The 24189-nt window shown below is 41.6% G+C and overlaps 1 long non-coding RNA gene across 1 annotated transcript; it reads left to right on the top strand.

Annotated features, from left to right (window-relative positions):
• The first annotated feature begins 4434 nt into the window (after positions 1-4434).
• On the top strand, positions 4435-9318 carry LOC109315160. Its single transcript, XR_002102443.1, has 2 exons — positions 4435-4827; positions 7592-9318. It is a non-coding gene; the product is annotated as an uncharacterized LOC109315160 (long non-coding RNA).
• The last annotated feature ends 14871 nt before the right edge of the window (positions 9319-24189 follow it).

Below are 24189 nucleotides of genomic sequence, written 5' to 3'. Positions count from 1 at the left end.
TTATAGGAGGTTTTTCTAATTTTTCTAAAATTGTCTCTACAGTAGTGGTGATAATATTTGAGATGTACTAGCAAAGATTCCTCTGCTGTAGTATGAAAAGAACAGCGATACAGAAAGTAACAAGTGTAAAGCCGCAATTAGATCACTAAAAGATTTCCCAGAACAACATTTGTTCCACTTACAATCAGTATCATTGGATAATGGTATCAGTGCTGACCCAGCTAATCCACAGCTCTGAGAGAAATGGAGTTTTAAAAATCAAAGAAGGCTGCTTTGTATCTTGTTCCCGGGGATAACACTGACTTCAGAATCAGAATCACTGACTTCAGAACAGCTCAACCCTGTTCAAGAGACGATCTGGCTTCCAGTCCAAAGTATCAGATTATCTAAATGACCCAGCCCTCTGCAATCCAAAAACCTCTTACTAGCCCAGCCCAACTGTCTTAGGCTTGCTCACTAAATCTTGTTCTTTGGAAGCAATGCCTCTGCTCATTCAATGAGTTAATGCAGCGCTGCTAAAACCTGATCCTCTCCCTGTTAATGGACAGGCGCGAACTCTGTTGTGTTAGTGGCCATGGCTGTTCAGAGCGATTAATGCTGTTTAAGGAAAGCTTGAATTACTGACTAATGGGACATTCACACACACAGTTGTCTTTGCTGTTGCTGGCTGCATAGCTGCAGTTTGGCCAGTTTACACAGTCTTGGTGGTTTTCTGCTTTGCCCATTTAGGAACATTCCAAAGCTGCAGGGATTCCCGTCTCCCTTCCAGAGGAGGCAAATCTAACATAGGCAGGCCAGGAGCAAGCCTCCTAAGTGTGGGAAACAGGAGACTCCAACTACAGACAAGCAAGCATGTAGCCAAATCAGGAATGTAGCCTGCCACAGAGGACCAAAAAAAAATACTGGCCATTTTATCAAGCTTCTCACTTGATCCCTGCAGCTCCCTGTTACCCTTTTTCCTCCCTTCCCCATGCCCGTAGCCCCTCCTCCATGCTTGGCACAAATGCACAAAGAATATCTTCACTGATTCCTGCTTTGGGTTCCTCCCCTGACATATTCTTTGCAACGTTCACGGCCTGTCAACCCGGGCTGGTAACAAAAGCCGCACTAATTGGAATGTTCATGGAGATAGTTCGTTTCTCGCAAGAATAACACACGCCGGCAGGAGTAGCAGGGGCTGCCGTCGGAGCGCCTTTCTTCCTAGTGCCCCACACCTGTCCTTTTTCACAGCTGGATTGCTCAGACCTGGAATCTAATCTCAAGAGAGGGGGGGTTTTTTTTGTTTTTTTAAATTTTATCTTCAGAGAAAAACAAACAGGAGGGGCACTCATCGATCTTCAGAGAGAAACATTAGCCAAGCCAAACACATGCCGGGGTCTGAAGCAACAGGATGTCCATGAGGTAATGCTTGGATTCACCTTGCCATCTCCATTTACACCAAGGACACGCTGAAGAGAAGATGAAGAGTGGCTCTGGCACAGAACAAAGGGAAACCTGAAAAGTGCATTGGCCAAGACTAGTACAGATTGGTTTTAGGATTTCAGATTGACAATGGAAAACGGGTGCTGCGCTCCTGTTGATAATCAGTGCATGCCAATATGGTATTATCCTGGAACCCTCTTAGAAGAACTTCCCTTAATCTATTCATTCATGTGGGTACTTTCAGCGGGCTCACCACTCATATTAAATAGTTTCTGCAATTATTTAAATTACAGTAGTGACCTGACCAAGCCCAGGAACCCATTCTGATAGGGACCACACAATAGCTGCAGTCAGCAATGACCAAGGGGCTGCTCTCTGAATAGAAAGGTCAGGCAAAATATGAGGAAGTTGAGGGGCTGAATGGTGCCACCCTCACTGTACTGTTGGGGAATTGGGACATGGAGAGGTTAAGTGATTTGCCCAAGGTCACAGAGTGGCCCTGTGGTAGAGCTAGGAATGAGGTTCAGATTGCTCAGTACCTTATCTGCAAATACAGTCTTCCTCTTACCTAAACCTAGGAGGTTGGATTTTAAATGATTCAGGTCAATGTCTCTTCACCTGTAGGGAAAGAACACACAGCACAATTCAGGAGGTAGAGTACAAAGATGGTTTTTACCTGGGGAAAGCCTTGTGCTCTCCACATATAGTATACAGAATAATTGTTCCACTGGTTTTTATTTCTCTGTTGATTTTGCACAGTTGGTTAAACTGAATTCTAGTTGTGCTCAACGAGCAGGAACCCCATGAACCAGTAAACCAGAAGGACCATTTCTGTGTTACAAAGCCCACCAACAAACTGGTAGTGGATGAAGAGTTTCTTTGCAGTTCTGATACAGGCAGTCCTTGGACTTATGACACAATTGGTTCCTGAAAACCACATCTTAACTGGAAATGCCATAACTAACTCCGAACCGATTTTCCCGTAGAAACAATGTTATAAATGGGAGATTGGTTCCTGAACCAAGGCCCAATACTTTATTTTCACCAAAAATAACCCAGAATTTTGTACTCAATCAATTATAGATGAATGAAATACCTACGTTAATGTATTTATATTGTAAATAGTAATCATATTGATTTGGAAGGACTGCTTTGAGGTGACTTTGCTGGACTTTTTGAAAGGCTCTTGGTTGGCCTTTTTGAAGGGTTCTTGGCTGGAGTCGTCTTAGGAGTCTTGTCTGCAGGTTTTTCTGGAGTCTTGTCTGTTTTCTTAAAGAAAGTGTCCAAGAACATTTGGACAGATGTTCTCCAGGGAGATGGGAGACGCAGAGAACTTGTTCACTGCCGTGGTGTAGCGTCAGATCAAGCGCCATAAAGTCAAAACTGATGTCAGAAAGTCAAAGCAGGGTGTCCCTGTAGTTAGATTTCAAGGTTACACTTCATTCATGACAATGATTTTTGCACCTTAAAAGCTGCCCTGCCCCCACCCCGTAACCTCCAACCCCAACTGTTTGCACGGACAAAATTGAACGAAAGGTACTTAAATAAAAACCCTTATAAAATCAGGCTGGCACCCTTTCAAGGATGCTTTATTGTAGAAAATTTTCAGTTTTTCCCACTTCCAGTTGAGCTATAGATGGTACAAAAACAGTATTGCGACCCTCCTACCTTCGTTAGAGAACCAGGAAGAATAGATGCATGAACATTTTGAAGTCCACAAAAGTGTACAGGTTTTGTTTGAACTGCGGGTTCAGTCTAATTTTTGTTTGATCCAAACCATTTTAACCAGTTTAATTCAGAGTATAAACTGCTAGCACAAACCTCAAGAGTTCATTCACTTGTCATATCTTCCATGCTTATTTTGCCTCAGTTCGCAGTAGGACTGTTTAATTAATAGGCATTCATTAAGGCTGGATCTTATGTTAATTCATAAAGAGAAAGCAAACAAACCTAATATGACTGTCCGTGCATTGATTAAAACAAATGCCCAAGAGAATACTGTAATGAGGATTCAACACTTACACAGTCTTTACATTAGAGACCTGTCATTTTCTAATGATGTGCCTCATTAACCTCAGGCACTGTGGGCCTGCAATCTCTGCTCAGATACTTTATGATACTTGAAACCATACTGCAGGTAGGATACACCACGTCACCTATGGCAGTACCCTTCCCCAGTACACAATCCATTTTAATTTTTAAGAGTTCTTAGCTATTATTTTAATTCCAAACCCAGTGTTTTCCAGATGAAGGAAGATGTGCCAGTTTCCAAAAGGGAAATGATTAGTTTTATATCTAGTTAAAAGTTTCCACTGAAAAATGTTTTTCAAACGAATTTTTTTCCCCCAAAAAGAAATAGCAAATGTTTGCTTCCTTTGAAATACTTTGACTTTTCAGTGAAATAAATCTTTGCTCCGTTTTGTTTCAAATTTTTAAGTCATTACATTTGTTTTTAGTTCCTAGACTAAAAACCTAAACTAAAAGTTTTCTTGAATTGAGTTTTTGTTCAAAAAAAGAAAAATTATGAAGTATCTTAATGAGAAAAGTTTAGTTTTGCTCATAGTTCCCTTTTCCCCTCCCCATAGCGTCTTTGTTTGCCCTAACAAATTTCACGTTAGGAATATCCCCCATGACGTAACTTTTATCTTCTAGCTACATGCTGATAAAATATATACATGCAGTGAGGATCAAGAGGAAAATTAGTTACCCCCACCATTTAAGATCTTAACAGACCCTATTTTCACATTATTTTAAAGACATATTTGTGAGAGTAAGGTTTAGGGCTGCATACATGTGACGGACAACATTTTTTTAAAGAAAAATTGGCTCTAACAATTGTCATCAAACTTTTGCTAAAAGTGAAACAAAAAAGTTCATTCACCAAAACCCTTTTTCTGATCGGTGCTTAATAACTGTTTAGCTTATACTTCTGACGCATTTCTTTCAATTTAAAATGGCAAAAAACATTAGAAACACTAGTCCATGTCTGGAGCCTGCAAAAAATAGTTCTGTTTTCCTTTTGTGTGAGGGGATGTATGTGCTCACGCTGTAAAAATCAGGGAAACATTCAGGTCTAGTCTCCAAAAAAATCAGATTTCTGATAAAAGTCCCAGCCCACATCTGTACACTAGAGCCTTTAACAAATGACATTGGTCTGAAGGAGTCCGCCACCAGAGTTTGGCTTAGGTTCGCACAGACGGGGAAACAAAAAGCTGTATTTTAATTTAATTTGATTCATTGTAGGCTGCAAGAAAACAGTGGAACTGAAACCAAACCCGCGGCTCTTTCCTGCAGACAGCAGCCTCACGTTCTAGTCACAGGACACGGTGAAGACAGCCCAAATGTAGCAGAAGAAAGAAAAAGCCAGGAGTCACCGCCTGTGTTTATTTTCTCTCGATCTGTAAAGTAAGCTGCCAGACAGAATCACTTACCTCATGGGCCCACAGCCGCACTGCAGCGAGATGTCTGCAAGGGGAAAGGGAAGACTAGCAAGCTCCACGGTCTGCTTGAGCATACAAGGGGCAGGCTGTTTTTTCTGAAGGTTGAAAGAGCCCGTTTAAGTTGTCCTCCAACTTTGCCTCCTAAAAATGAACTTTTGACCTCTTTTTTTACTTCATTGTTCCACGCAGCGGCAGAAGTACATCATGTAAGAAAGGCAGTTCTGCTTTGATACCTCTGTGAAGTCCAAAACCGGGAAGCATCCCATTAGCAGTCCCGTTCTCACAATTTTGAAGACAAAGGTTTTAATCCAAATAAAAGGGAACATTGGGGCATCTAATCGAAATCGCCGGTGGTTCAGCACTCACTTCTTTCCCCCCTTGACAGCTCAGCATAGGATTACAATGTACGTGGAGCAGTGGAAATTCTCCACGTTTCCCTTTATTAACCTCTAGCTGCCTCTGGTCAAGACACTATGTCATAGAGTAATGAGTCCGTGCAGTTCAGATTAAAAAAACATAATTGCTGTAACTAGAAGCTAATTTCTTCAGTGCTGTCACCAGATTATTCATGGTGAACCAAGATCATTTGCCCACCAAAACGGTGGTGTGGGATCAGGGGAAGGGCAAGGAAAAAAGAAGGAAGCCACAGAGAATGTAGTCATTCTTTAAAAAAAGGACATATCAGTATTTATTTTATCCTCCTCATCAGCGCATCCTGTTAAGCCCCCATTTCCTGTATGTTCCCACCCCTCTCAAGAAAATCCAGAATCTGGCAAGGCCCAGCTCTCAACCAACTCAGCAGCTTTTTCCCTAGTGTGATTACTTCATCTCTTGTCCAGCTCTGAAGCTATTTTTCCTCCTTGGCACTAGGGCTGTGTGAAGCGTTGGTCACTGATTCAATTCGACGGAGATTCGGCCCAACTTGGCAGCCGAATCTCCGAATCCGAATCACATCAGGAGACCCAGTCATCTCTCTGAACTGAATCAGAAGCCTCCCATTTGATTCAGAGAAATTTGATGATTCAGCTGTAGACACAACTTGATAGTTTTTGCTACGTGTGAGGTATGTAGAAAACACATATCAAGCTGTGGCTATGGCCGAATCGCTGACTCTCTGAATCAGCACCGAATCTTCAGATTGAGATTTGGGACAGTGTTCCCAATCAGCGAATCGAATCACTGTCCCCCAAATCGGGCTGAATCCGAATTGAATACTTCCCACTTTGCACACCCCTACTTGGCACTCCTTCGCTGTCCAACCTTGCTCTAGGGCTACCTCTCCTCACTCAGAAATGAGGTGGGACTGTCTTATATAGGCCCAAGATCACTCCCATTGCCAGTGGCCTCTGAAAGAATCAGTTAACTGGGGCCACCTGCTTTGATTCCTGCCCCCACCCTATCAGAGACATAACAGGCAGCAGCTGCAGGGGCCAAGCCAGCAGCAGCGATGGCCACAGTTCTTGTGTCACCCCAGAATAGGCCGCTGCCCCAGTCGCCCATCCCTTGTTATACTGCTGCAATCCGTATAACAGTTCATTCTGCAATGAGTTCCTAAAAGCCCAGGCTTCTAAATCTTTTACTAAAGGAGAGCTGCTATAGTAGCATTCAGGTTTGATGCATGAGCCAGTGCTATTTTTTTGCTTAACCAGCACTTTGAAGATATTGGTACATCTGAACAGGAGGGAGCAGGGACAATGTGCAAGATGAAAACCCTGGCTCCATGTTAACTGATGTCCTGGCCTGGTAAAACAGCGCCTTTGTATACCTTCCTGTGAATCTGACCTATCAGAGGGTACAGTCGGGAAGTGGTCCTACCTGGCAAGTATAAGTCCAGCACGTAGGACCGTCTTTCCCAGAAAAATGCAGAGGTTTAGGCTGGAACTTGAAGTGAGACTTAGGTACCTAACTTTCTTGGGCCTCCCTAGAAATCTGAACTGTAATGCCTTATTTCTCTAGGCATCCTGATAATAGCAGCCCAAATAGTTTCCTGTATAGATTGATACGGCCTGGTTCCCCTTATACCTAGGGGTCTCCTTGCCTATAGCTAGGGGACTTCCGGTATTCTCTGGATCATGCTGAGGACTACAAACTTGGAACTTTTTTGGCGTTCTAGGTTGCTGCCAGAAACAATATACGGCAGACTGATGTGGGATGCATTATGTTGCTTCAGGACTGCTAGAGAGACTGTGTCTTGGTGCAGAAAGAACATCTTTGTTCAGTCAGCAACCCCATGACAGGTGTAAGCTTGAATAGAGACATCACACTGTCTTCCCCCTACATGCCATGTGCTATTAAATGGGAGTAGCAATTACAAAATCTCCATGTGGTATTCCTTTCTGTCTTGTGAATAGATCTGGTGACATTTTTACTTCAAAACATTTTTGAAAGTGAAGTGACCTGTCTTCAAAAGAAAAAAGGCCTGAAAATTTTCAGTTCTTCATTAAAAAAAACCACAACAGCATTTTTTTCAAGTTTAGCATTTTCATCCTCTCCCTTCTTTCTCCCTTTCCCCTCCTGCCCTGCCTTCACTCACACGCTCCTTTGTTTTCAGTTTTTTCTTTCTTCTCATGAGTCCTTTTCCCCATTTTATGACTGGAAAAGGGGGTTGGAAGAGAGAACCACAGTGGAGCATTGAAAGCAAATATGAAAACACTCCAAACTCGAGGGCAGTTCAAATATTGTACATTTTGCTGGAAAACTGAACATTTCTTTATTTTTATTTGCACAAGAAACCACTTTGTAATCTGCTGTACCTGTTCCCATTTTAAGGATGTACGTGTTGGCATCGTGTACTATGGATGTCCAAGTGGTGGCTGCTGAGGAAAAGAGGAAATTATAAATCAGAGAAAAAAAGATGGTTGCAAACCATGCAGGCCAGGCGAGGGAGGCATGCTGGCTGGGCACCCCCGGGTGGCACAGGTCCATGCGGTGCAGTTGTCGCTAGACACAACCAGACCTACAAGGAAGACCAAGATTAATCAGATCCATTATTGCCTCCCCCTGTCAGTGGCCTGTGAAAAGACGACTAAGGTGAATGGTGAGGCCAAACTAGGGCTGGGCAAAAACTGACAAAGAAACTTGAAAACATATTGGTGATAAAATACAGTTTTGTTATTTAAAAAATGAAATCTGGGCAGATGTGGCTTACGGTCATTCCGCTTTTCTGCTGGGGTCGTCCCCACTTTCCCGTCAGATCTTAGTGATCTGCTGATTTTATTCATCAAGACTTTTTTGTGCAGTTTTTTTCCCCTAACTTTTTTTCGGGGGCTCGCAGAGCCTGCGGTGACACAGGTTGGCACCCGACCCAACGCGGGGGTCTGCACTCTTACAAAATGGCCAAAGCCATTAACAGGCACTCTGGCTTCAGAAAGAGTGAATGCTGGCCTCCCCACTCTTCCCTGGATGCAGATTTCATCCTGTGCAGCTCTACTTCTAGCTGTAAGCTGCCAGGGAAATGTTAAATTAGGAGCATCTCCGGAAGGAAGAGTGGCATATCTGAAGTGCCTCGCTAACAAGTAAAGGCCTTTGGTTAGTTGCTCTTCTATGATCAGGATAAATTTTGTAAGGGCAGCAGCAGGTTTCATAGTGGGATGTTTCCAAGACAGCCCGCTGTGTAACATTTGAGGACACGCAAAATTCAGACATAAAGAGCTCCCAAGCTGCTCTGAGCAGCAGTGAGGGCTTCACATAGCTCCAGCTCCTGAGTGCTGTGAGTACTCTAATCTAGAGCACTCGGGTATTTGAAATCTCAATTATTTATGTGTTCATGCTGTGGGTTAATGCTGACTGACACTAAAACACTGCCTAGATTTAGCTTCATAAAATTTTTATCCCCACTATGAACTACAAGTCTTTCTCCAATTTCATTTAAAGGAAACGGAGTATCAAAAAGCCTACTGAGGAATTCATGAGCAACCAGTTATGGCCCCACTCTTCCTCCTAGCCAAATCCTGGGACTTGATTACCATGGCAACATATCATAATTTTAATGCCCTTCCTGGTTGCAGTTGCACAGAGACAAATACATTTGCTTGCTTCCATATTAACCACCCATCTACTTCAGGTTGGGTGTAAGGTTCATGGCTGTTGCTTCCTACCTCATGGCCTACTAGGGTGTATATATGTGTCAGTTCATTCTGTTTGCAAAGTGTTTGGAAAATGTAGTGGAAAATCAGCAAACTTAAGCAAACACATAGTCTCATGTGCACTAATCTCCAGGCACTGCACTGTATACCTGTGAGAAAGGCATCTGTGTGCAGTCAGACAATTTATAGTGGCACAGTACAGTGAGGTCTTTTGTAAGAAACTACATGTTCCTTATCTGGTTTGTGCCTTAAAAAAAAAAATTCAGTAAATGAAGGCAACATTTACTGCAGCTGGATTAAAATTGGACTTCAGTCAGAACCACAACATAAATTATGAGCTTTTATGAAGACATGAAATTATATATCATCATCGCCTAATTCAATGAATTGTCTTATTTTAGAAAAGAAATCCGCAAAAGTGCAACACACCCTTAGGGGGTTATAATCTACATTTCTCCATCATATTATAAACAAAATAGATGCTTTCCTGATTTTATCTACTGTATGGCATGTGTATGTGCATGAACTATAGTATTAGTCTTTGTTATAGCGCAGGTAACTGTAATTGGGATGCAACTACTATAAATGTCCTTTCTCAGAGAGTTGTCTGATAAGCAGATTTGAACCTACAGAATCTGGTAACCAAACAATATATAATCCCAGCTTATCAAGCATCCCTCTGACACAATGACCCATCAATGAACTAAAAATGCTTTATATATTTCTCCTTCTATGCACTTACCTACCAGCAAGTGCTGCAAATGACAAGTACAGGCAGCAGTGCTTACTTCCTACTCTATTCACAGTGCTGCTCATACTTCTTCATTAGAGAAGGCAAGCATGATTTATTCCATGGTAGTTTATTTGACTACGTATAAGCACACATGCTGCTGTGTCCAATAGAGCTGTGCAGAGACTGGGATTTCCATCTAATGGGAAATTCCACAGTTATGAAATTTGTTTTCCTTGGAGGGTTTTTTAAACAAAAAAATGGTTTGGGGTAAATCAAGGTCTGCCATTTACAGAGAACAAAACTGTCTCGTTCCAATGTTCTCACTTTTTTCATTTACAAAATTATGAAAGACATTCCATTTGTAATTGAAAATACATTGTCAAATGAAACGGGGAAACTCTCCTTTCCTATATTTCAAAAGGAACTGTTTTAACTGTATCCAAATGCTTTGTTTTACTTTTCCCCAATACAAAATGTCATTGCAATTGGCAATAGCATAATGAGCAGTGGAAGACTAGGACACATCCCCAGGCGCCCACTTAGAGGGGTATGGCAGCTGCCATCACCACCCACCCAGATGCTGCAGCCAGCCTAGTCTGTGCTTTCACTGCCACCCAGGATGCAGCCCCTGGCTGTTAAGCCTCTGGAAATCAGCAAGCCCCCCCTGAGAAGTTTTGTTAAAATGATATCTTCGAATAGAGAAAAACATTCTCTTATTTCCTTCATGAATCCCTCTCCCCCAAGATGCTGGTTACTTCTGGGACTGATAAGAGAATATGCTTAGAAGCAAAGCCTGCTCCAGCCTCTCACTTGGTTGGTGAAAGAATCTCTTGGAGACTCATAGTAACTCTTTGCTAAACTTCAGTCTTAAGTTGGAGGGAGAGTTGAGTTGGTTTCCCTGCTTCTGAAGGGGTCATCCCCTTCCTGGTCAGTGCCAAATGCTCCCTGCCATGAAGTTCATCAGCAACTCTTCTTGAGCCTTCAGGATGTACTGGATTGCATCAGCAGCAGGTATTTTGGATGGTGTTCACATGAAGAACGATTCCGCAATCTGTCCTTTTTACCTATGTCCTGCTGCAACCTGCATGCTGTGCTGTCCCATCCACGAGCTTCAAGAAGGATGAATATTTACAACAAAGTTTAACTCTTGGTATGCTTCTTGCATCAGTTATGCTGTTTTATTTTGGACATAAAAGCATTGCCCAGGCCTGTACCCAGCCTGTCTGACAGAAATGAAGTCAGGGAACTAAAGTGGACCCTATTTACAGGGATTTTCTGTTAAAATACCACACTGATCTACAGTTTCTAGAGGCAGGAATTCTTGTGAGCGATAGCTTTTATTGAACCAACTGCATGGTTGGGCAGACACAGGCAAAACTTCAGGTATCAGTAGCCTTCCCCAGTGGACTAAATAGCAAAGCTGGTGAGAAAATATTTTTCCAGTTGTTTCTAGACTTTGACCATCTTCCCACTCCCACCCCACCCTCCCAGGGAAAATACTGTATTCCTAAAAACATTTCTGCAATGTATTTTCAGGTTTTCACTTAACCTCCCCCACCCCCTGAAAAATTAAAGTTTTGTTTTGTGCCAAAGAATTTGTTTTGGGGCAGGTAGAGGGCTGGGGGGTTATTTGTGTGTTGATCTCCCCCCCCCCCTTTTTTTTTAACAAAACCTGATTTTGTTCTGCAACATTTTCCATTTAATATATAAGATATTTTCTACTGAGGGAAAAATACATTTTGGAGAACAGTTTTCAATCAGGTCTACCAAATAGCAAGTTTTCCTCTTCCCTAAGGCTCAGATGCCACAAACACTTTGAGTTGTGCTTAATTTTAAGCACAGGAGTAGAGATTGAAGCCTGTAGCTGCATGTCTGTATTTTAATCTTTATCTTTAACTGTAAGTATTCTCCCTCACACAGCAACTTTTGTGAGGGAATGAAAGATTTGGGAAACTGGTTGGGTTTTTTTTTTCCTTATCTTAAAATAAAAGTTTTTCCAGATAACCATAATCATAAAGCTAATACTTCGATGTTATTGGTTTAATGGTTTTGTGAACTATATACTCCCTTTTTCTGGAAAACGTGGTCTCTGCTCTTCTAAAAATCAGCCCAAATACTACAGTGACAGGCACCTTGCATAAACTTGTATAACCCAAATCTGAAAGGAACTTAATTATGCATTTTAACTCCTATTCAGAAAAGCACTTTTAGGAATGTGCATCAAGTATATACTTAAAGTTAAGCAAATGAATAAATATTTTCCTGAATAAGGATGTTTTCCTAGGGTGATAAGAGTCAATAAATAACTAAACCTAGTACAAGTTGCTAGCTTAGCAGTACCAGATGCAGAGAACTAGATCTTCAGCCGGTGTGAATCATACTCTCTTCAGTAAAATGTTGATTTTTGCCAGTTAAGGAGCTGGTCTTTATTGAGTAGTGTAAATCCACATACAAATCAGCCCCTTTCCCACCACTGTAACTGACCTCTTTTTTCCCTTTTTCTGAAAATGCCCCAAAGAAAAGCTTTTGGTGCACCTGACTTGTTACAGGCAAACTGTCACTACAATGAAAACAGTGAAGCTTTTTTAAAAGTTTAAACTGTGTCTATAATGCTCCCAACCAGGTCAAATCCTTTTTAAAATCTCCATCCCTCTATTTATTATTCAGTGATTAAGGGCTTGAGCAGGGAGTGGGGAAAGGAGTTCTGCCTTAGTACAGGATAGAAAAAAATTGGCTCCTGACTGAGACATCAAGTTAATGTTTCAATTTAATTTGAACTTTTATTTCTAAATGAATATAAAAATCAGAAATACAGAAACCCAGACAAGTCTATATCTCTGGCAAGGCTAGCTGTCACCACATAAGTGAAGGGTGTACTATAAACAGACTTTATGCATGACGAAACTGCTAAGGGCTGTGCATTATACACTCCCGTTTTCAAAGCTCTGCCACCTACGAGACCTGGCCAGCAGTGTGGACCAGTGCCAGGTCTAGTGACTGCTCTGAAGTTGCAAGTGAAGTACAATACATATTCAGAATCCACTTCCAAAAACTATGTATCTTATACATAAAAAAATTGGCTTTAGCAGTCCTTCAGGAACATGGATCAAATCTAACTCTTCAAAATACACTTCTTACTGGTGCTTACTACTTATGTGTTTCCTGTCACTCTGGTTGGAGTGAACAACCAGGGTATTTAATGATGGGGATTTGATTAGAAGTTATTTCTCTGACTGATATTTTCAAAGGCAAGAAAGAATCACTATTTTAAATACCATCCAATTCTATTTAGACTATATAACAGTTTGTGGGACAGCTAGATAGAGCCAGTTACAAATTGGCTGTCCTGCCTTGTTTTTCAAAGCCTCACAAAAGCATGGGATTCATCCTCTCCTTCTACGGTACTGATCTTTTTACTCTGATCATATCTGGTTCAGGGAAGTTCCCTGTTTCAAGGCTGTCAAAAGCTCCAAATGTGAACTGCTACAAATGTGAATGCAACAACATACACTTGTGCTTGTACTAAACCTGACAAAATTCATGACAGAATTTCCCTTTGTATATCTAAAAGCACAAGGGCATCAAACGTTGTGTAATGCATATCACCACCTTTACAATGCATACCTGTGTATGTGCACACACTTGTGCATAACTATATGATCTAGAGCAATTTGTGTTTATGAAGCTTTGCAGGTTTATTTTGCAGCATTTCTATATAGATACTTTACCAAAGCTACGCAGAACAATCGCCCACCATTTTTTTTTTGTTCACAGAAGCTTTCATTTGACTTTGGAATAAAAAATATGGATCAGAAGGAAAAACCTCCTATTCAAACCACCTCAAGCTAGAAGGAAGTTTAGATGTGGATCTGGATGACCCAAGACTGGACATAAGGAAAAACTTCTTTACAAGCTGAGTGCCAAGGGGTTGGAACAGCCAAGGGTTTGAAACAAGCTCCCCCCAGAGGTGGTATACTCATCCACCCTGGTGATCTTCAGAAAGCGTCTTGACACCCACCTTGTTGGGGACAGCTGACCCTAGCAGTATTTTCTGCCCAAGCGCAGGGGGGCTGGACCCAATGATCTTGGTAGGGGCTGGAAGGGACCTTACAACTATGAAACTATGAATCTGTGAATTGTACCCTGTGCCTACTATGGGGCAAGTGAAAACCCTTGAACTGACTCTTTCCAAATTTAGGTCTGGGTTTCTTTTTGATTCGTGCCCATAGTAACATTCAGTCACGAACAGAGACTATTTTTCTATTTATGATCTAGTTTCCTATGAAGTAGGAAAGTGCCATTGTGCCCATGGAGAGCTAAAGCACAGACAGACTCTGTGTAGCTCCATCTACACTGATGCACAGAGCTGACCTTAGGGTCATTCTCAGGAATATAGCTACCAGTTATCTATACTTTAGGCTCTTAACACCAGGGTTCAAATTGCACTTTAACTCTTGGGGGAGTCAAAGGCGGCGGTGGGAGCCAGAAGGCAGCTCCGGTACAGGCTCCAGGCAGCTATAGCAAAAAGCACCCGGCAGCAATGCGGGGGAGAAGCCACTTTTCCCCCATGCTAAACAGCAGTTTCTGCCCGGCTGCCGGGGGGGTGGTCATCTTTTATGGGGAGCCCCACCCCCCAATTCAAACCCTGCTTAGCACTCAATGTGCAACACCTATTTAGCAGCCAGCCCTGGCTTCATTTGTCTCCTGACCTGTCCTTTTCTGCAATGTATCTAGAATTTAGTGATGTACTGGCCTCAACCACAGGAAGTGCACTAACAACAACCTAACAGTACTGTGTTCCTGATTTCCAGTTTTTACCCCTTCCTTTCTCTACATTTGAGGACCAGAGACAAGCACTGAAGACGAGGCAAGAGACTGCAGACTGTCAGTAGACGGGCTCTGCTTTGCAAATAAGAAAATGCAATGAGAACCATTTGGTGCAGGTTACAAGTCATGCTACAGACGAGAGAAAAAAAACCCTTATATAGTTCAGCCTTAAATATGTGTAGACATACACTAGATGATATGCCCACCATTACACAAGGGGCACCGATAACTGTGCTCCAGGAGTGGGGCACGGGGAGAGGGAGGTGTTTTAATTAGGGTGTTTCTTGGGAGCCAGTCTAATAAAAATGCCCTCAGTGTCTCATGTTTTCAGTGTCCCCATGTTGCAAAATGGCGGCAAGGGCACTTTAACTAAAGCTTTATCCACGAGCTTTAGTTAAAACACCCCTGCTGCCATTTTGAAACACGGGGACACTGAAAACATGAGCTGCTGCAGCACACTGGAGTGGCTTGCTCCAGTGCAGTCTAACCAGAATGCATTGGGGCACATGGAAAAGTGCCCCAAGAAGTCTGTGGTGGATCAGGGAAGTGAAAATAGCTTTTCAAAAGTCCAAGGTAGCACTCAGTTTGCTAAACCATCCTTTCTGTGAAAAGTACAGGATACTTACTGTTCCCACCTGTTTGAGCAAGAGCTATAAGGGGGCAGTGCATTTGAAAATCAACCCCAATGTATAAAACTAATTTGCAAAATTCCCAGAAAACATTGCATTGGGTTTGAGATATTCTTAAAGTAAGAAACAACAGTATGAGCCAAGTTACTGTAAACTACCTGTATTTTGGTAAATGTGGTACTCACACCTTACAAACAAGCCAGAGACTTTCATAAAATCTTGCCAGACAAACGTATCAGACTACTGCCCTCTATAACAACATGAGTTTTTGTTAAGTATTTTTTTTACATGCTGATTTTTTGGCAACATGACAACAAAGTTAATCAGACCTTTCATTTCTCTAGCTGGCTTTAAAGGATTTGTAATATTATACTCATATATTAGAAGGCAGAAGGAAGTTGTTTGTCCGATTCAAAATCTGTTATTTATTGTGCATTAACAGCACAATCTCCTTATGCAGTCAACAGCAGGATATTTTATCAGGGTTGGGAAGCGAGTGAAACCCCATATCCAATTCTACCAAGTGACACAACCTACTCTGATCCTTAGAAGCCACCTCACGAATACTAAAGAGCCAGTACATAATGGCCTTTAAAGAATATAGTTTCCAATTAGGTCATTGGTTTCAAACACAGGGTATACTAAATTAGTAACATTTGGTGGTAAATTTCTTTGAAGTTCTCATTAATCTTTCTCTTGGATTTGAACTTTTCTTGGCCATGTTCCTCATAGAATCTGGATCCTAGTTATGTCAAAACACTGATTAGCCCCACAGTTTGAAGGCAGGGGGGATTAGGTAGGGCGGGTGTTAGATTTCATGAAAGGCCTATTTACCTAGTCGTTTAGCATGACCAAATGGGAGGGCAGCCAACAAGGGCAACGCCTTGGAAAAATTCCAGAGTTGCTACCTCATTAGGGATCTCCACAGCAAATGGTAGGGTTGCAGTTGTGATAATAACCAGCGTTAGAATTCAGCTTCTACTAGGAATAGGACAAGGTGACTTTTGTCTTGTCTTGTTTGGCACCATGACACAGACTAGGGATCTACCTTTAACTACAGGGGGTACATTTATCATGTAGCAGCCCACCTTGACTCTACCATGGTTAGTGGGAACAGAATTTGGTCCCTTATATGAGAATCTTCTGATAGCATTTTACATAATGCCCAGTTCAAAATCCCACAAAGTCCATTGCAGTCTTTGCATTGATTTCAGTGTACTTTGGATCAGGCCCTTATCCTGATGCTCTATCACAAGAGGAATGAAGAAAATCATTGAGGTTCTTTAACCTGGCCCCTCATCTAGAGAAGTGCAGAGACCCAATGCACTATCTCAACCAAGGATCAAAGGGGTTCTTGGTTCAAACGGAAATAACATTTCTCCCATTTTCCAAGTAATATTGCTTTGCTCATGGGTAGAATCCAGTTGTTCTACAGGAGCCTAATTCTTAAATCCTTCTGGAAACACTATCGGTGCAGAATTGGCAGTGTGCATTTTGAACAGTATTTCCTGTGGCGATAATTCTTGACTTTGGTGCCTGGGCTCCCGTGGGGTGCCTTGAGATATTTTAAAGTGCGCCTCAGGGTGCCGCCCAATGTTAGCGCTATTAGTTACATGATTTACAAGATAAGCCCAGAGATTTCAAATGGAAATTCATAGTGTTAAAAACCTTGTGACCTGTTGTGTTCTGAGTTTTTTGAAAGAGAATAATTTCTCTATTGGTTTCCTGTAGTCAAAAATGAGTAAAAATTAAGAGATGACACATTCTGAGGGGTGCCCCACATCTACGAAGGGGTGCCTTGAGTCTTCCTAGGGTACCTTGAGTCTGAAAAGTCTGAGAACCACTGTCCTATGTTGACCATATTAAAAAAGTTGCTCGTAAAAAGATGCTGTGTGCTAGCTGTGTTAAGGTTAAGAATTTGATGTAAAAGTCACTAAAAGCCATGGGACTTATCTAAGAAACCACCTCTCATCATGTGAGCTATTGCCACCATTGTGATGTGTGAGCTGGAGATCTATTAGTATAAGAAGGGGTGGACTGCTGATCTAGTAGGGACCTTCATCTTTGCAACTTAGTTCTTCCCTTGCTCTGTAAGAATTAAACTTTGTTATCTTTTAAGACATATTTGAAAGGTTACCTTTCAAGACATGTTTCAAGGCATCTTTTCACCCTTGCCTGCAAGATGACGGATTTGTTTGAAATCCTTCCAGATGCTGAAAGCAGCATAGGGGCATTCTGAAGGAGAGTTTGAACTGAATTTTCTTATATCTATATTATCACTTGAATATTTGATCTTGGGATAATTGAAGGCTCTGTAAATTTAGTAAGGTCTTGTTTAAATGTTTGTCAAGAGCACCCATGTCTTTGGAGTGGTTCAGAGAGAAGAGTGTACTACTAATGGCAATAAACAAATTATAGTTTAGGGGGAGAAGTGAAAATAATAATGATTAAAAATAAGTTAAATTCAATTTTGGAGAAAAGAAAAGTTTGGGTTTTGTGCGTGTATGAAGGGGAAGGTTCAGCTTGGTTCTTATTTCATGCAAAATCCCTTCCTTCACCTCTTGGAAGAATGTAGCTGTCAAAAAATCAAAATTGAACCAAAAGCTTCCTCCTTTTTTCCTAAAGTTCCTAAAAATTAGAGAATTTAGAACGTGGTTCAGAAAACACTAATGCATATGTTTAAATATAAGCATATGAATAGTTTCAATGACACCAACATGAACAGTTGATATAAATCAAGTTTAAACATGTTCCTAGATGTAGGTTGGATCGTGACCTCACAATTAAACCAGAGTAAACATTAATGATCATAATTAAGGTCATTAGGCTATGGTGGAAAAAGCAAGAGCAGCATATTACTGCCTGGAAAAAAAACACAGGTCTGATTGACTGACCATGTTCCTTCTCTAAGGCTGGCGACCACAGGATTGGTCTTCTGAAACCCATCCTATAAAAATGGAATTAGGGGAGAACCAAGCTGGCCACAGTTAAGTGAACCTGAGGCAAACTTTCCATAGAAAATATATTTGTCTTTAATAAAATTTGGCTCAAATCACTATTTCCATATTCTGAGGTTATGTAATGTCCCTTATATAGTGATGTCACATTATGGAAAAATAAAAAAGGGGAAGAGAAATAGGACAGAACAGCCCTTTTAGAGGGATTATGGAAGTCTATCATTTCATGATTTTTTTCTTATGATTCTATACAAAGGCAATATAAAGCCTCTCATATTGTGCATTGTGCTTCCATCTTTTGAAATGTTAGCTAATCATCAAAAACAACACTAGGCTTCAGTAAAAGCACTGTTAATTTACACTGTACGGTCTGCCTTCAAGACAGATGGTCTAAAGCCACAAAGCATAGCATCACAACACCGAACTTTTAGATACCTTGCCACCTAGTGAAGACCTCAGTTCAGCTCCTGACCACTAGGCTCAAGTTTGGGATGCCTAACCTCGGTGTTAGGTGACTCCAGGAACTCTAGGTGCCCGGGCAATGATAAGGTCAAAAAGGGAGACACCCAGTGAATTTAGGCACCTGCAGGGTTTGGCAGCAGTTAACATGTCCGCTGTGCCCAAGTCCCTCACTACCTCTAGTCTTGTACCTAATGTCTCTCACTGGGTGTCTGTACATGTGCTCCAGGGTGTGTGGGGAGGGGGTGAGAGGGGGACTGTTAATTAGAGCTATTCAAATTAAAATGCCCGCAGCACCTCATGTTCAGCGTCCCACGTTTCAAAATGGCAGCAGGGAAGCTGTAACTATGGCAGCACCGGAGCATCCTGATTAGAACACTCCAGCAGACTCAATTAATTAATTAATTGGTTGCATGGTGTCTGACGCAACGGGGCAACAATTTCTGTTCAGGTCTCTGGAGCTCCTGGATTGATAGCTCCAGTAGCACTCAAGAAGTGATAATGAAACTTTTAAGGTTGACCGATGCTTTTTAAATGTCTAGGAGGATGAGGGAGGAGAGAATGAGAGATAGCATCACCTTGCTCTTCCCTGCATATGCCACCTACCCACCCACCCTGAACAGATTGTGCTAATGCTTTAGCCCGTAGCCTGGTGTTAAAAGAGCGGGACATGAAGTGTAGTAGCAAGAAAAAGAAAGTTACTGTTTTCCAGGGTAAAGCATTTCCTCTGGTTCAAACCCAATTAAAAATCATTAGGTGGCCTACAACATTGTCTCATCAGGCATGTCATAAAACCAGTGTTTCAGCACAATTTACAGTCTTTTGGGGAAGACAGAACTTGGTTATTTAGTAACTTCTCGGCTCACCCTTCGGAAGGTCAGATCTTTTTGTTCCTTGCCAGAAGAGTGCGAGCTGTAAACTACAGGAAGGAGAGCGTATTGGGATGGAGTTTATACTGCTTTGCACCTGGGTAGCACAGCAAGCAGGAATATAATGCAGGGGAGTACAGTATTTAAAGGCAGAGTATTATGGGATTGATGTATTGGGGTGTAGCACACTGCAGCACTACTGTAAAACTATGGGCAGAATTGTATAGTACAGATTACATTTTAAGATGGACCATGCTACATGAAAGTTAACATTTGATAGAGGGAATGATTCCCCTAGTCTCCCTCATCAGACTTTCTCCTGTCAGAAAGTGGAAAGTTGCAAATCACCTTGAGATTTCCCAGCTAGAGCTGCTGTCGTCTCCGCAGAAGGATGTTTTGGGTGACTCCATGCTGCAGCTTGGTTCACATCCTCTAGAGTTACTGCACCTTGCACAATGGGGCAGTGGTAGCAGTGGGTTGTAATAAGGTACATACATTCTGTGGCCAAACTCTACAAGAAGGTAGTGGGTAATTAAAATGATTGAGTAAAACAGGTCAAAACATTCAGAACAGCTATAAAAAAAAAATTGGAAACATGTTTCTATTTGTATTTTTGAAAAAAAAAAATCAGCTACTCAGACCAAGAATCAGCACAAAAAACATGGAAATTTTGGAATTTTGGAAATGCGACAGATTTTGACCAGCTCTGCGAGATGTGTTCAGCAGGCTGAGGTACTGGGGGACTTCTGCTAGATGCCTTGAGGCATGAGTGACTGGTGCCTCCCTAATCTGGGGGGGCACTTGCAGAAGCCGCTGACCCTGTCAGGCAAAGCACTAGCCCTACTGACAGCATCAGTGTCAGCCATCGGGTGGCACCGGCCTCATTGGGGGGGCACGTGCACCCCCATGCACCCCCTGCCAGTTGCCTATGCCTTGAAGAAACACTGGGTTGAACAACCAGCCCTATGCTGTATCTCGTTCTGAACCAACTCTGTGCACAGCTTCAGATCTGGAGTTTGAGGATTGAGGCAGACTTAAAAAAAAAAAAACCCTCCAAGGTCAGAAGGGTCATCTAGTGATACAAAGAAACAGCTTCTACTCTTGATTGACCAAATATTCTAGCATTTTATCTCATATAAAAATCAATACCAGCTAATCTATTACTGTCATAAACACAAAGGGACAATAACCCATGGTATCAAACTTACCAGAAATCTTTATTGCCATGCTCAGAATGTAAAATGAATAGCTTTCACTTACTTACTTCCCTCTCCTCTCACCTCAAGCTTGTTTCTTCTGAACAATACTGTAACTTTACTGGCTGAACCTAAATTTATTTCCAGGAAGCTTGTCGAGTCCAGGACAGATTGCAGATGAAACAAGAATTATCAAAAGAAAGAAGAAAAACATTTTGCATAATCTAAGCAAAGATGGCATGGCAGTCAAATGAAATTCTCCAATAACTTCCTTGCTTCACTGTAGCTTGATTAGCCTGACAATCAACATCTTATTATGCAGCCCCACATTCTTCTGCAATTTAAACAGGACATCAGCAATGGTGTGTGATCTTCAAGGTCATTTTATGGAGAGTTGTCTTTAGGTTGGTGGTCGCTAGTTATTTAAAAATAAAAATGACAATTTCACTAAAGTAAATTACATCTTGGAAATATAATAAAATATAGCAAGTGCATTGGAAATGATCAGACAGTGGATCTAAACTTGGAATACATTAGCTTTCTTGTGGTTGTTGCTTAAAACAGCCTTCTGAGATATGCAAGCATTCCAGGCTAGTCCTTAAAAGATTTTTTTTATCTTTATCTCCAGGTACATGGGTTTCTAATTATAGTCAGCTAAAAAAGCAATCTTTTGCTATTGTATGTGGATGTACAAGTCTATTTAGAATATGTTTCCTTGAATATTCTTTAACTTGCAAAGGGAATTCATCTCACCTCAAAGAGCCACTGCCACACAGAAGCAAATATTAGATTCTATACCTTAAAAACTCCCTTAGCCTGGCATGCAATTTTTTTCATTTCATTTTTCCATATTCTTATCTAAAGAGAATTTTCCCCTTTACATTGTAATTGGCTCCTTCTTTCTCTATTCATTCAGTAATTGCACACGGCTTCCCAATCACTTCCATGGTGATTAACTGTGATGTCACAAATAAAAGTTTGTGACATCAGTGAATGAATCAGATTATTTATGAACAAGGATGTATCTATTATTTTTATTTATTATTTTATTTATGGTGAAAAACAATACAAGGTAAGCATTCAATAGACCTTCAAGAAGGACACTTTGCTCACAATCTAAGCAAAGAAAATTAAACCGAGCTTAGGGGAAAGAGAACAACAATAGGCAATTTATATAGTAGTTAGCTCAGTTCCATATAAGCTGCACTGCAGAAGGTGTCTCAGAAAGATAGGGGTCTTGCCAATACATTCATAGAGGTCATACCACTCAAAGGAGGCCTGAGTGGCTTAGATGCTAAAGTGGTTGTTTGAAGAGCTGACAAAAATTTGGACAGGCTGGGATAGTAGTTAGAGCACATTTAAAGATTTTTATATTGGTAATTAGATCAAATCTTGATGCCCCTAGCAACATTTAGCTGATACTGCCAAGTGATTTGTGGAATAGTTTGATTCTTATTAGCCACTGGTGTCCATGCTCTTCCCAGTTCAGGTTTCTAAAGAAACCCTTCTGCTGAATATAAAGGACCAGACCCTCATCCTAGTTTTACATGGATCTAGGCTAATTTCCATCACCTGAGATTTTCACCCAGTGCACGGATTCAGAACAATCCGCTTTGAGCTTTAAAGCACCCCTAGAACAGAAAACAACAGCTTCCAGATTACAGTCCACCTGGGAAAGGTCATCTGACACAGTTATTGTTAATACCACAGCATCCTTTTGGGCTGGAAAATGTTGAGACTTCTCAAGATTTAGCTACATTTCAGTTACTGCAGCTCAGCTAGCTATACCTGAGCTAGCTCTAAATAGTTACCTGGAGTACAGCTACCATTGTAGTTTCAGAAGCACTGAGCTCAGTGGGGGCTACAAAAACTGCCCAAGCTGGGTAAATACTCAAGGCGGTTGAGCCATACTGGGTGCTGTGCTGCTACTTAGCCAGACAGTTGAAGTGTATGTAGCTAGCTAGACCTCAGTTGAACAAGCTGCAGTAACTGCTGTGTAGACTTACACACATAGCCATTCCCCCTTAAATATAAACCATTACATTTCTGAAAGGTACCGTTGCTCAGATTCTTGGTGCTTGCATTTGTTAATGCACCAATTTATTGTTTAAGGGAAGGGAAAAAACTTACAATTGTATAGGAGTTTTTCCTTGCAAGAATGACAGCTTTATATGCTAATATTCCTTCTAGCTACAGTGCACATGCAAAGAATTTTTGAGCAACCTAACACCATGTAAGTGTGTGGTTTGCAAGCTTGAAAAAAAGAAAGCGCTTGGTGTTTTTCACTGCACAGACTTTACACATGGCTGAACTTTAAGCACATTGAAGTTAATGGAACTACTCGCCTGCTTAAAATTAAGCACAGGTGTCACTCTTGGAAGGACCACGGCACTCAGTTTCGAAGTGCTGAATTAGATTTAGCTTTGCATTTATGAAAATGGTGCTCAAGGCAAAGATGTTATGTTGAACTTGTGCAGTGCTGTTCTGCAGGTACTTCTAAAACGGCATCACCATTACCCTATAGCACAAGCAGGAAACCTTTCAGCTCTTGATGACAGTAAAGCTAAGATCAGTTTCCAGCTACAGTATGTTAGTTCAGAAGGTAGCTTTGCATCACCTTCTGCTTCCTGCCCAGATGTGACTTCATGTAGAACTAGGTTTCCCATTTCCCTATCATCTTCACATTCTGTAGCCTCACAAAATTCATTCCAGCCACAATGCATTTCTGTACCAGAAGAGGAAAAGAAATCTGAAACTTTCATAACCTTCAAAGGAAAGTGGCCATTTCATGCACAAGCTCAGCTTTGGGACATAAAATGAAGCAGAAGTGCAAACTTAGACTCACTAGTTTTACACAGACCCCAAAGTAATGCCTGGAGGATGGTGGCAGAGAAGTCCTGGTATAACAAGTGGATATATTTCTTGTTGAGCCCACTTGATCCCAGCTGACTTCTCGCTTATGGTGGGGGGGCTGAACCTGATGATCTCTCGAGGTCCCTTCCAGCCTCTAATGTCTAGGAAATCTATGCAACTCCAGCAGGCATAAACTTGAAACCTCATTTCAGATTCAAGCTGAAGCTCCATCCAGTCAGCCCAGCTGCAAAGGGCACCTACGTGTAGAGGCAGCAGTAGGATGGGTGTAATACTGATCATCCCTCCCATTTCTGTTGCCAGCTAAGGAAACTACTGTGCTTAACCATGTTTGCCCAGTGGGCTGCTAGGCTCAGATAAACCTTATGACCTTTGTATAAAACATGTGTGACTGACCTGTGGCATGTGTGCCACTAGTGGCATGAGCAGCTTCTGCATGCGGTACATGGCAAATCAGAGCGGGGATAAGCAGCATAGCAGCAGATATGACAGAGAGCAGAAAGAGCAGCAGATCAGGTAGGGGAAGGGGATCAGCGGCACTCAGGGAAACAGAGCTAATTTTTGGCATGCCTGCTGAAAAGGTTGGCCCTCACTGGCCTAAAATGTCCCAAGAAAAGACTAAGAAAGGTGTTTGTGCCCAAAAGCTTGCTAAGAAGAATTTTTCCAACTATTTGAGTTGGTCTAATAAAAGATATTGGATT

Source organism: Crocodylus porosus, unplaced genomic scaffold, assembly GCF_001723895.1.
Source record: "Crocodylus porosus isolate Cpor-Errol unplaced genomic scaffold, CroPor_comp1, whole genome shotgun sequence".
NCBI lineage: Eukaryota > Metazoa > Chordata > Crocodylia > Crocodylidae > Crocodylus > Crocodylus porosus.
Note: the sequence above shows the minus strand (reverse complement) of the source record. Positions and strands in the feature narration are given on the sequence as shown.